The sequence below is a fragment of the Photinus pyralis genome, unplaced genomic scaffold, assembly GCF_008802855.1.
Source record: "Photinus pyralis isolate 1611_PpyrPB1 unplaced genomic scaffold, Ppyr1.3 Ppyr1.4_LG1, whole genome shotgun sequence".
Lineage (NCBI taxonomy): Eukaryota > Metazoa > Arthropoda > Insecta > Coleoptera > Lampyridae > Photinus > Photinus pyralis.
Window position 1 is genome coordinate 40942892 of NW_022170249.1, and position 12584 is coordinate 40955475.

Genomic DNA, 12584 nt, shown 5'->3' on the forward strand with positions numbered 1-12584 from the left:
GAATGTACACAAAATAAATGCATCATATAGATATATTATATTCATATAATATATTTACATAGATATGTGTAACAAACATTACTGTTGTAGTTTGCTGGCGGTTCTTTTCTCTGCCATTTTAAGACGTTTCAATTCCTTCGATTCTGCAAGCCGATTCTTTGTCAACCGCAGCCATTCTCCTACTGCCGAGTCTGTAAGACCGCGATCTAATTGTAAATTCGCCAATTGAGCTTTTGGCTTCATTGCATCTAAAAGAATAATACGATATTAATATAAAAATACGATCAAAATTAAAAATATTTTTATAGAAGGTTGTGTTCCACTGTTTCGTAATGATTTATACAAAGTATCACAAAATGTTACGAAATATCGTTTACAAGATTTTGTGTTGATTTACCTAGTGAATAAAAAATAACGCACTAACATATACAGTGTACAAATAAATTTTTAACCATTCAAGTGCACGCCTGCAAATTACATTGGCTCAATTAATGATGTACAAAAGTGGATTTATAATTATTACTTGTATCATAATACCAAAGACTAGGGGGGTAGATTTTGATAATATTACTATTACACATAATTATTAAAATGAGTAGATACTTATAAGAAAAATTGTACTTACATATATAATATTGCACAACTCAATTGCTTTGCTTTGTACAACAGACGTAGACAAGTCACGTTGTTAATAAGGTTATACGTGTAATACGCAAGAGCAACCCGCTAAAAATAAAAGTAGCATTCAACAACGTGATACGTGATTCTTATATCACTACGGAATGCACCCAAAGCAGTGGTGTAACGTAAAAAATTATTCTGTGAATATATTTGTTAATAAATTTCACATTTATGTTAAACAATCGATTCTATTCGCACATTGTAAAAAAAGTATATCAAAATAAGCACATTAACATTAACTCGATGATTTTGTGCGTGCTGTGTGGAAGAGTATATATATGATGACTACATGCACATTAAAAATGTATAAATAAAATCCGTTTGTGCATACATGTGTATTGAGTGACCACAGTAATATCAATTTAATGAATCCATGGAATAGTTTGTAGAAACGTTTACCATTAACATGAACAATTACATTAGCTTTGTTCCCACATAATGATTATGTGCGTTCGTTGTCACAACGCTTGTATTAAGAGATAACCTAAATGTTAACACAAGAACTCAGTAGAACTTTTGTAGAAATGTGCTTATGTAAGAGTCGATTACCGCTAATTTTTCGTCAACGTAATTACTATTTACACCCTTTGTAGCAACATTTGTATTAAAAGAGCATATTAACATTAAAACAGTAACTTGTAACTACTGTTTATAAACGTTTATATTTAAATAACACGGTGTAACACATATACATTTATGTGATGCCAATGTGATTCAAATATGTATACATAAATTATAAATAAACAAATGATACGTACGTACACATATAATTTTAACTTATTGTATACATTGTAGAAATGTTGCTAAAATTTTGTGTGCTGTATGAGCACTTCTCGGAATATTCAGAGTTCACTGCTCCATTAAAGTTGTCGACTGTTGAACATTCTGCTAGAAGTATATAGTCATCCAGATACCCAGGCTTCTTAATTTCTCTGCGACTAACTCCTCGAATTTCAGTTACTTTCGCCTCAGACGCAGACGGTTGCATCATTTCCACTGGCAACTCTTGACTAATATCAGTAGAAACTTCCTCTTGAATTGGAATTTCCCTCGTACTTTCATCACCTCGCTCATTGCTTGTATTACGTGATATTTCCCATTGTACAATTTCTCCCTCAGTTTCTACTGATAACACTTCTACATCCTCTGCTGCAGCCCGCTGGTTTCTTACTGACTCGTCTTTAAAAATGACGTCACGACTTAAAACCACCGCATTCTTTCCAATCCATATCCGAAAACCATCCTTATTATCACCACAGTAACCCACAAAGTGACCGGCTACACTTTTCTTATCCCATTTCTTACGCTTCTCCTTGGGAACATGTACAAAACAAGCTGTACCAAAAACTTTAAAGTGAGTTGGACTTAAAGCATCCTTTCCATGCCATAATTCAAACGGTGACTTGTCTGGACACGATGTAGGTCCAGTTTGATTTAATATGTAACATGCTGTTGACAGCTTCCGCCCACAGCATAATCGGCAACCCTTTTGAATGTATCATGGTTCTTGCGCTCTCAACTAAGGTGCGATTCTCACGTTCCGGCCCGCCGTTCTGTTGTGGTGTATAGGGCATCGCAACACGATGATTGATTCCTTTTAACCTCAAAAAAGACTAATTTGGTATTATCAAATTCCTTACCACCGTCGCATAACAGCTGTTTTATTCGGTGTCCCGCTGTGCTTGCCTCATTTACAAATGTCTCGAGACACTCGAAAACTTCCGATTAAAGGTTGATTCTCACTTAACATAACGTTTCCATGCCATATCCTTTCCATAACCTTTCCGTAAATTATTATACCTATGAAATTGACCTTTAAGTGATATGTGCGTAAGACATTTAGCCGCGCGCTAATACACATTCTCCTTTCCGTTCACATATGGAAGGCGAATGTGTATTAGCGCGCGACTGAATGTCTTACGCACATATCACTTAAAGGTCAATTTCGTAGCCTATAATAATTTACGGAATGGATATGGTATGGAAACGTTATGTATAGTGAGAATCAGCCTTTAGCTTGCATGAAGAATACCCGCCTGAACTTTGTAAAATCGTCCTTGAAACATACAAAATAACTGGCACCACCAATGGACTGTACTTGCATGGGACCACAGACGTCAGCATGTATTCTCTCTCCCGGAACTGTATCTCTCAGTGTTCTTATTAAGATCAGAGCAATCGGATTGAATAAAATAATTGAGATATTGTCAAGTTGTAATTTTCAAGTCAAATAAAATATTCTTCCTTCGTATTCAATTTATAGAATCTCATTGGAATTTGGATCAAATATAATAGGTTATGGGCGAAAGCAACAATAATAATATTGGGATCCAGCAGTTTAACGGCTGCAATTTTGATGAGTGGCAATTCAGGGTCAAGGTTCATATGGACTCCCTGAATTTAGTGGACGTTTTAACGGGCGATCCACCCACTGAAGGAAAGGATAGGAGTGACTTCTTGAAAAGAGATAAGAAAGCGAAGGACCGTCTGGTCAGTTTCATAAATAATGAATGCTTGTCATATGTACGTGACAAGGAGACTGCTAAAGAAATGTGGGAAAGTCTCCACTTGATGTTTGCAAAAAAGTCTGCTGTTAATCAATTGTTAGTAAGGAAGCAATTAGCGAGACTTAGAATGGGTGATGATGACAAAGTTACGTCTCATTTGGTCAATTTTGAAAACTTGGTTCGAAAGTTGAAAAGTAGTGGTGCTGAAATGGAAGAAACCGATTTATTAGCTCAATTTTTCTTAACGTTACCTGAGAAATATGACCCATTAATAACAGCGTTGCAAAATTTGGATAAACTAACATTCAGTATAGTTAAGGAGAGACTACTGTTAGAGGAAACCCGTTTTGCTGAGCGTCATGAGGATGAACCGCAACAGAAAACAGCGTTTGCAGGAAAGAAGAAGCACTGGAAACGTTTTCAAAGGAATACTAAATTCCATGGAAAGTGTTACAAATGCAATAAAATTGGTCATAAAGCTATGGATTGCAGGATAGGTGAAGCGAGGAGTGCTACTAGTGGTAATTATTCTAACAGTATTTGTTTCATGGCCGATTCAAATCGAGAATTTGTGGAGAAAGGAAACCGCACCATTGTATTTAAGTTAGATTCAGGAGCGAGTGATCACTTGGCAAATGAGAAGTGGTACTTTTGCCAATATGAAACAGCCGAGGAAACCAATCACAATATGTATTGCAAAGGAAAATGAATCACTGATCTCCACGCACTCCGGAGAAGTAAATGGAATGAGCAATAAGGGCATTGAAGTTTGTATGCAGGATGTACTGTACGTTCCAGATCTACGTGATAATTTGCTGTCGGTTAGGAAAATTAACTAAAGCAGGTTTAAATGTGGTATTTGAGAAGAGTGAGGCGATAATTTTGAAAAATGGACAAGTTGTTGCGACTGCGTACTTAAATGGCGAACTCTATGAATTGGAAATTGATTTAGTGAGCAGTAGCGCCTTTGTGAGTACTAATAGTAAATTTGATTTGTGGCATAAACGTTTGGGTCATATTGGTAAAGATAACATGTTGAAATTAGTTAAAGAAGGTTTATTGGAAAATATGCAAGAAAAAGAGTCTGGACTATGTAAAATTTGTATCAAAGGTAAACTGACACGTAGTCCATTCAATCATACAAGAGAAAGAGCTAAACAGCCATTGGAGTTAATTCATTCAGATGTGTGTGGACCGATTAACCCAGTTGCTTGGAATGGTTCAAGATATTTCGTTTCCTTCATAGATGATTTTACACATTTTGCAAATATTTACTTGATTAAAAAGAAATCAGAAGTATTTGATGCTATGAAAGAATATGAAGCAATGGCTACAGCTAAATGTATACTGCCTATTTCAAAATTAAGAACAGATCAAGGTGGAGAGTACTTGTCTAAGGAACAGGATAAATGGTATAAAATGAAAGGAATTCAAATACACACAACGGTTGCATATTCGCCTCAGCAGAATGGAGTGGCAGAACAGTTTAATAGAACTCTCACTGAAAAAATTAGAATGATATTGATGGAATCCCAGATGCCGAAAAGACTGCGGTGTGAAGCTGCTTTAACTGGAGTATATTTGATCAACCGAAGTCCTACTGCTGCACTGAATGACAACAAGACACCGGCTGAAAAATGGTATGACCATTCACCAGATTTAAATAAGCTGAGGGTGTTTGGGTGTAAAGCATTTGCTTGGATTCCTGATCAGCTGAGAAGAAAACTGTCTCCAAAATGCAGGGAATCAGTTATGATTGGCTATGCTCCTAATGGGTATAGATTGTGGGATATAGAAAAACAGCGAGTTTTTACTGCACGTGATGTCAAGTTTGATGAAGGTTTTCCGTTTGAGAAAAGTTCGGAAAATGATCATATACAAAAACCAAGGAAAACATATTTCAAAGATCTCGAGCAAGAGGGGGAAAATGGTTTTGTCGAGAATGTTGATGTAATTGAAGATGTCTCGGAAAATTCAATTATTGAAAATCAACAAGAAACAACTGAAGAAGAAAATTAGTCTAATGCTGAGGCGCTCCCTTCCCCAAATAATCAATGTGACGAAATGCACTTGAGGCGGAGCGATAGGGAGCGCAAGAGACCGAGTAAGTTGAAAAATTTCTTTACTACTTATAGAGCAAGTACTGCTGGTAATGTTCTTCCAGATGTTCCGGAATGTTATGGAGATATTTTTGGAAGAGAAGATAAAGATTTGTGGATTAAAGCAGTTGAAGATGAACTCACATCAATGGAGAAGAACAAAGTATGGAAGATTGTCGAAAAGCCCGGTTTGAAAAAAATTATGGAGTCAAGATGGATTTTTTGTATAAAATATGATGAAAATGGTGTTCCAAAGAAGCATAAGGCAAGACTAGTTATAAAAGGATATTTACAGAAGCATGGCTTCGACTATTTTGAAACTTATGCACCAGTTGCGAAACTCACTACAATGCGAGATTTGTTAGCTGTTGGTATTCGTCTTGGATATTTTTTTCAACAGCTGGATGTGAAAACAGCCTTTTTGCATGGAGATCTAAAAGAAGAGATTTACATGACCATACCTGATGGTGTTACAAATGAAGAAAACAAAGTGTGCAAGTTATTCAAAACACTCTACGGTTTAAAACAAGCTCCTAGATGTTGGAATGAAAAGTTGAATAGTTATCTTTTGCAAATTGGATTTGTAAGGTCAAAACATGATTATTGTCTTTATACACGCAATGAAAATGGTCAACATATTTTTTTGGTTCTCTACGTAGATGATTTGCTTTTGGTTGGAAAAACACTTTCAGATATGGAAAATGTGAAGAAGTTATTGTCTGAACAATTTTCAATGTCAGATTGCGGAGAGTTGAAAAATTTCCTGGGTATGAAGATTGAGATTGGTTCAGATTACATAAACTTATCTCAGCCCCACCATATTGAAAAGATTTTGAAGAACTTTGGTTTACAGGATTGCAACGCAGTGAAGACTCCTATGGAGAAAGGATTAAAGTTGCCTTGTACAAATTCTGACGACAATAATAACAGGAAATCATATCAAGAGTTGCTGGGTAGTTTGATGTATTTGATGTTATGTGTTCGTCCTGATATTTGTTTCCCTATCAGTTATCTTGGTAGATTTCAACAGCACCCTATAGAAGAGCATTGCCAATCATTGAAGAGAGTTGTTCGTTATTTAAAAGGAACCAAGAAAATGGCACTAAGATTTTCTGTTAACAGTAACATTCCATTTGTGGGTTATGCGGATGCTGACTGGGCTGGAGATACTGCAGATCGGAAATCGACAAGTGGTTTCGTCTTTAAAGTTTTTGGATGCACTGTTTCCTGGTCTAGTCGAAAACAATCTACAGTAGCAACATCTTCTAGTGAAGCAGAATATGTAGCATTAAGTGCTGATGTAACTCAGTTTGAGAAATTAATTTGCAAGATTGGATTAGTCGATTGAGAGGGGGTATTAAGATCAGAGCAATCGGATTGAATAAAATAATTGAGATATTGTCAAGTTGTAATTTTCAAGTCAAATAAAATATTCTTCCTTCGTATTCAATTTATAGAATCTCATTGGAATTTGGATCAAATATAATAGTTCTAGTACCAAAACTCTTCCGGTGTTGTTTATCCACGACACAAGCTTCACAGAATTCCTGATCCACTTCCACAGAAATTCCCCGTTTTTCTAAAAAATTCTTAACATGGTGTTTACTTTGGTGACATTATCTTTCATGCCACACCTGAAGGGTGTCTGTCTTTGAAGCAATTAACACGTCAGCATCACCTTCCGGTTTACACACTCGCATTTCTAGTTCATACAACCGGTTTATATAGACCGGGAGGCAGTGTACATAGTAACTAAACCATAAGCGACAAAAAATTCGACAATACAGGCTGAAAGTACGTTGAAAACTAATAAGAAAATCACTAGTCTGCCAGTCGTAAGTGGCAGCATTAACTTGGAGCGGCGCTGAATAGGTGACTTCTTTAGGTGACAACTAAATTACCAAACTATTACGGTCACGGAAAAGATTTGTATCAAGAAATCCCATTTTTTCAATAGTTTTCAAATATGCTATGGCAGACGATTTCAAGTGCAGCGTTGGTAGCGAAAGACGCTCTCCAATGTAGGGAAAAACACCCCTGAACTAAACCATGAGGACCGTATAACAATTATTCATAAAAAATTCCTCTTTTTGTCACTACTTTAAAATATATCCTGGCAGACGATATTAAGTGTAGCTTTAATAGTGGCAGACGTCTTAGAAGTTAAAAAATTTAGGTATAGTAAATCCCAGCGAGTGCGAGCGTGTGAGAGATAAGCGCGCGAGAGCACAACGAACAGAGATAGCTATAGATTTACGCACCGCTTGGAGTTACCAAACGAATTAAATTAGGCAAAATAATAAATTGTTTATTTCGCGATAAGATTGTCGGTATTTCTTGAATTCTTCTCAGACTGAGAAACAGAAAACTTGAAGAGAAAAGAAGATAGATCTTCAGCTCGTTTTAAACTATCCTCCAGTTCCGTTGTCTCTATGCAACATTGATGGATCGATGATTAAAATCGACAAGTTTGTTTTGCTGAAACTTTTTCGGAAGTATGATTTCTTCAAGTGCTCCTAGTCCATCGCCAGTTGTAGATGTTGTTTTAATCGATGGATTATTTTTTTTGCATCTTTTAAAAGATCTCCGGTAAACCTTTGAGCGATTTTCTGAACATATCCTCGGCAAGATTTGTGCTGTGTCAGCGAGAGAAGTACATCTTACTTTTGACAGATAGTTACCCCTTCCATGAAGCACGCAGAACATGATCGTTGGGATCAAAATAAGGAAAGATTACAATCCTACTCAATTTCTGTTTCCACTCAGAAGCAGCCTGCAAATTTCATAAAACCACTTCGCAATGATAGCTCAAAGCCTCTCTTATAGATTACTTATACCGTTCATAGGCAAAAAAGACCTGTTGCGCTTTACTTGGAAGGAAAGTTGTGTTTGCCACATATGAAGATAAGTGCTATAAATTTGTGACAAGGGAAGATGATGTGGTAAAAACTGAATTGTGCTGCAGTCACTAAGAGGCAGATTCTCGAATAATTTACCATCTTGGTAAACTACCAACAAGTAGCAAAGTCATTATTAGCGCTTCCGATAGGGATATTGCTGTTATTGCTTTGGGAAATGTAAAATTGACGCTACCATCAAGGTATTAGATGGAAGTAGGTCTCTTTTCCAATAACACGCAGAAATTCATAAATCTTCGAAAGATGTTCGTGAATTTGGGTGTTGATGTGTGTAACGCGCAGGGTAACGCGTTACCGGGTTCCCACGCATTTACCGGATGTATGACTTGTGTATGGTCCTCATGGTTTAGTTCATCGCAATTTGGGCGAATGCCACCGAAAAATGTCTGAGTTTCTACAATCCGTTTGATTGAAGTGGATGGAACTATATGTGAATCAGAAGTTTAGAATCAAATCTATCTCTGTTGGTTATGCTCTCGCGCGCTTATCTCTCACACGCTCGCACTCGCTGGGATTTACTATACCTAAATTATTTAACTTCTAAGACGTCTGCCACTATTAAAGTTACACTTAATATCGTCTGCCAGGATATATTTTAAAGTAGTGACAAAAAGAGGAATTTTTTATGTATAATTTTTATACGGTCCTCATGGTTTAGTTCAGGGGTGTTTTTCCCTACATTGAAGGGCGTCTTTCGCTACCAACGCTGCACTTGAAATCATCTGTCATAGCATATTTGAAAACTATGGAAAAAATGGGATTTCTTGATACAATCTTTTCCGTGACCGTAATAGTTTGGGAATTTAGTTGATCCCCTAAAGAAGTCACCTATTCAGCGCCGCCCCAAGTTAATGCTGCCACTTACGACTGGCAGACTAGTGATTTTATTATTAGTTTTCAACGTACTTTCAGCCTGTATTGTCGAATTTTTTGTCGCTTATGGTTTAGTTACTATGTACACTGCCTCCCGGTCTAATAGTTCTTTTACCAATTAGACGCACCACATTGTCTTTCGAAAGTTCACATCTATTTCCATTTACCTTAAACTCGAAACCCTTTTTCACAGTTTCCCCAATTGAGAATAAGTTTTTACCAATGTCTGGAACATATCAAACGTCTTTTAAATAATTTCGTTCCCAAACACCATTTACCCTCATTTCAACATTCACACGTCCACAACCGTAAGCATATATGACCTCCCCGTTTCCAATTTGAACTGATTTTGGTTCACGAAAAGATGTATAATCAACAATACAGTCTTTTTGCATAGTCATATGTGCAGACGCACCTGAATCTGCAATCCACTCCATCCCGCAGTTGAACAACAAACCAGAAGTTCCAACGAACGCATCACCAACAAATTCAGATTTCATAGATACCAGATTCTCTGCCGAATGTGAAGAGTTTCCCCTAAACTTCCCTGGACAATTTTTGGCAAAATGGTCAACCTTATTGCACTTGAAACATCTCCTCAAGTTCTCTTTCGCCACTTTTTCTTTTCCACAACGATTTCCACTATGTTTGTTAATTCCGGATTTAACAACTAATGCCGTAGAATCGTTTTTCTTTTCAGGTAACCTCATTTCGATCAGTCGAAGCCTTTCTGTAAGTTTATTCAACGTACGATCCACTAAAGGAACCGACTCCCACACGCTCTTAAACTCAAAATAGTCAGGAGGCAATGTAGACATTACACGACTTAAGAGCAAATCAGGTAATTCAGTTTTCACTAATTTCCTAAGTTCATCATTTAATTCGCTGAAATTACGCTGCAATCTAGCTATATGCGTTGTGATGTTTTCCGAAGAATCCTTTTCACATGTAAAGAAGTTTTCATCAATCTATCAACTCGTTGACCTGAACTCTGTTCATACACTGAAGTTAGTTTTTCCCACGTTAATCTTGCAGTCCGACATGTAGCTGTCAGATCAATATTGGCATCATTCATTGACGTGACTAAAATAAAATAAGTTGTGCCAATGCATCTGCTTTCTGGAATTTTTTTAATTCCTTCTCGTGGACACTAAGTACATCAGCTGCAGCTCCTGTTTCTGGTGCAACGGGCTCAGAAAGCGTACCATCTACCACATCAACCACCTCATGATGTCGTAAGAACAATTCAATCTGTCGTCTCCACTTGGACCAATTACTAGCTCCCTCAAGTTTTTCAACGTGTGTTTTGAAATCCATTTCCCGTCGTTTTTCCATTTACGAGTATGACAAACGATGCAAATAAATTTCCACGCTTCGCGCTCACACAACAGATATCACTTGTGCAGTTAAAAACAGTCTGGGCCCATAACCTGTTGTAATAATCACGCAGAGTTATTAAAGATAGTAATATGTAACGACAGTGAAGTTTCTAACAGGAAAAATTCTCAATTATTGGAGTAACTACTATATTTACCATAGCTACGCTTCACACTGTTTTTCAATGTTATGATGTTGTATTATATTTTCAACACCTGCGCACAGTGCCACACGTTACGAAGCTTCGTTTAGTTACCTGTCTGCCTATTTGTACAACAAGGTTCCTCATGTTTATCGGTCGCTACCTCTGCAACCATTTAAAAGGAAAATTAAAAATCTTTTGAAAAGAGATTCACTCTTAGATGGCTAAACGGTGCTTCTCGGTTAATACAAATGTTAATGTTCTTCTCTATAACACGAATTTTTTTTGTATTATTTAGTACAACCAATCTGTATTTTTCAGTTTAATGTTTTTTTTTGTGTCATTTATTTCGTGCTGGTTAGGAAAAACAGCATTATGCTGATCCTCGCCAGAATAATAAAGATTATTATTATTATTATTAAAATAAGTCCTAAGAAGTGGAATAAGAGATTTACAGAGGAAGTACTCAAATTTGGTTTACAGAATGATCTACATGAGCCTTGTCTGTATAGTTGGAGAAAAGAAGGCAAATTTGTTGTACTTGTTCTGTACGTAGATGATATGCTGATTGCCAGCAATGACAAACATAAATTGAATGAAATTGTTAGTCAATTAAGTAGAGTATTTGACATGAAGAACCTTGGGGAACCAAAAAGTTTTCTTGGAATGTCAATTGAAAGAGATCGAAGTAAGAAATGTATGAAAATACATCAACGACAGTACATAGAATCAATTTTAGAGAGATTCAATATGAATGAATCTAAACCACAAGGTACACCTATGGTTACAACACAAGTAACTAAACAAAATAAAAGACGAAAATCAAACGAACCAAAACTAAACACAGCCCAAATCGAAGAATCCAAACCTAGTAAAGCACCTTACAGAGAAGCAATAGGTAGCCTGATGTATTTGGCTAATGCAACCAGACCTGATATTGCATTTTCTGTAAACTATCTTGCCAGAAAACAATTACAGCCGACCGAAGATGACTGGTCAAGTGTTAAGAGACTTTTTAGATATTTAAGAGGCACGTCCAATTTTGGATTAACTTATAGAGGTTTATATGACAATCTAGAGGCTTTTACTGATTCAAGTTTCTGAGACTGTCAAGATTCCACATCCACCACCCAGCCTGACTACGTCTTTATGACGTTTAATTGTGGTCATCCTTTTTGTCCTATTCACGTGATATTTGAAGTCAGTATAACGTCATAATGACTTCCTAATGTCACAGCCCCATGACGCCACATATTAAGTGGTAATGATGTACAGAAATGACGTCACATATGACGATACTAATCACCTTAAAATGACCTTAACACATCAAAATAGACCTAAAAATAAGGCCAAAAAGACGATTTGTCAACGACATACTGCTTATACTTCGCGTCAAGGCAACGGTTTCAGCTCATTAAAAACTATGGTCACAAGTCACGTTATTTATTTAAAAAAATACAAAATGATTGATTCAATACAGTAATAATAAGATATATACATACATATATACAAAAAAATAGAGTTTAAGTTTCACACAATGAATGAATAATTGGAAAAGATACAGTACTGTTTTTTGACGGAACAGGATATACTATGCATTTCCCTATTAATGTTGTAGCAGACCAAACTTCATATTTATTGGACAAATTATTAATAACGTATATATTTAATTTTTTCGACTCAAATGGATATTTATACAATGAAGTTTTAGATTTAAATTGTTTCCCAACCACAAATATTTCATTTTTTACATTAACTAGAATGTTATGAATTTGCACAACGGCATTGTTACCAATGATGCAGTAAGAATCAGCATTTGAATATGAATGAACAGAGAGAGTAAATGTTTTTAGAAAAAGTCGTTTAAACTGCTTAAAATCATTGATGGATTTATCACTTGGTAATGGACCATTGTAATGATCATGTTGTACTAATAAGGAATGTAATGGATTACTTTCTTGCACAGTAAAACTAAATTCAAGCTCCA